Genomic DNA, 1,989 nt, shown 5'->3' with positions numbered 1-1,989 from the left:
AACAGCACACACACATTGATAAATCACCCTGCCTGTGAAGCACCAGGATGGCAGTTTATAGCCGGGCCAAGATTTGGACCCAGACTAGACAGCTTAGAGGTGAGTGTGTGTACATCGAGGCAAAACTGCCAGACCCAGTCTTATTAAGTTGCTTATATATCATGTTGCAGTGGAACGACATACAAGATGTTCACAAAAATGCAGCAGAAAAAGAAAACGCACGACCAACTTGAAGTTTTTTTTCAAACGCTGAAAGAGTCCGATGTATCAGTCGCAGCATGACCTTCATCAGGGACCGACTTAATCCATGTGCGCTCAGATCTCAAATACCCTCCAGCAAGGGTGGAGTGTCCCAGGCCGGCAAAATATCACTAGACCCACAAAACCATTTTCACCGTTCGTTTCCTAATATCGATGAAACCCCAAAAATGGGAATTATTGGGTGGTGGGAAAGGTGTAGATGTCCAGGTGTGAACTACAAGTTACGAAGTCTGCAAAAGCGAGGACGTCGCAAGCAGCTCACAAACCCAATCCTCAGTGAAATTACACGTCGGCTCAAAATCTACGCATTTCTTAATTCATGTGGAACGTTGAACAGTTCTGTATGTCAGTGAAGTCTCAGTTTATTTGTTGGCAGACAAATGAATAAAACAGCGATGTGGGGAGAAAAAAAAAAACATTATAACAGCACTCTCAACACTACAAAAAAGCAAATGATCACAAGAAATGGTCGTTTTTCTTCAATGGTTTTTCTCCAATAATTACATTTTTAAATACAACAGTAAATTCAATACAAAAATTAAATAAACACAAAACATTTAATTTATTACATCTTATTATTCCATTAAATGCTTTAAGGCTGCTCTGAGCCTGCCATAGTATCCCTAAAAATCTATATATAGTCTGAGCGGCCATAACAGTGATTTGGCATTGAATGCACACTTCACTATTGATAACCTGGCAGGTTTTCCTACACACGACATACAAAAGATCTATTTTAATTTATTTAATACAGCATACAAAATTTAAATGTTCCCACTTTTTGGTAGCAGAATAATTGTGGTTTTTTTAAGAGTTAAAAAGCTAGTTTTTGACTGTACAAATCACTCTGTTCAGCGTAACACTTCCAGACAGACCATATGTTCTCCAAACTATTATTTACTTTCCAAGAAAGTTTACATTTGTTCACTTTTTAATACAAGTGCTTTCTTTTCTTCTTCCCTTATTTATTTTTGCCATTTTCCTTTCTTTTCAGTGAACCTCACCCCTTATTCGTTCCAGAACATACTGGGAAACCCCCTTAAAGTGGCTTCCGTGTAACCGATCCTACGGGCCAGTGCATTTAGGGCCGTAAACCTCACCCCCCCCCCATCCATATCCACGGCCATCTCTTCTTTTGTGTGAACAGAGCTAAACGGGAAGCCTGACTGGCAATTACCTTATCACAAAGATGAAGGAGAAGCAAGTGATGGCGTCAAGAGCCTCGATGAAATAAAATTTCTGCTAGGCCACTCCATGAGAGCAAAAATATGATGATGATCAACAGGTTATACATAAAGGTTTCTGCTGCAAACAAGGCTTTGTGGACCAAAAGAACTGAAAGTAGTTGATAATTATGTATTAGACAAGCATTTAGGCCTCGTCTGAAACTGGCCCTTTTCTCTTCCTGATTACATGCACATCCAAAGACGGGAGATCACTAAAAAGACTGCAGTATTATGAATGAAAGAGAGAATCGATTTGAAAATTGGCAACTATAGGTGTATCCACAAGCCAAAAAGAGGGCCAAAAGCCAAAAGTGGGCCAAAAGCAATCAATTATTTTAAGCAGCTTAGTTAAACATAGCAGTCAGAGGTCATGTTCTGGAAATGTATCATTTTGCTAAAAAATATCAACTAAACTTTTTAAATTTTTGATATTTATAGATACACTTTTCCTTCAATCCTGACCTAAGCAATTGGCTTTCTCTGGCTACAGTTATCTACCTCA

General features: G+C 38.8%; 1 protein-coding gene across 3 annotated transcripts in view; it reads right to left on the bottom strand.

The window, feature by feature from the left end:
* Positions 1-598: 598 nt before the first annotated feature.
* LOC147016544 (TOX high mobility group box family member 3-like) overlaps positions 599-1,989 on the bottom strand; it is a 177,924-nt gene continuing 176,533 nt past the window's right edge. For all 3 annotated transcript variants that reach the window (XM_085845282.1, XM_085845284.1, XM_085845283.1), the window contains one exon: positions 599-1,989. This exon is cut by the window's right edge and continues 573 nt beyond it. The gene's annotated coding sequence lies outside the window, so the exon portion shown is untranslated.

The sequence above is a fragment of the Eptatretus burgeri genome, chromosome 11 (assembly GCF_056783735.1).
Source record: "Eptatretus burgeri isolate ZD-2024b chromosome 11, Ebu_testis_v1, whole genome shotgun sequence".
Taxonomy (NCBI): domain Eukaryota; kingdom Metazoa; phylum Chordata; class Myxini; order Myxiniformes; family Myxinidae; genus Eptatretus; species Eptatretus burgeri.
This window is presented reverse-complemented; position numbering and strand designations above follow the sequence as displayed.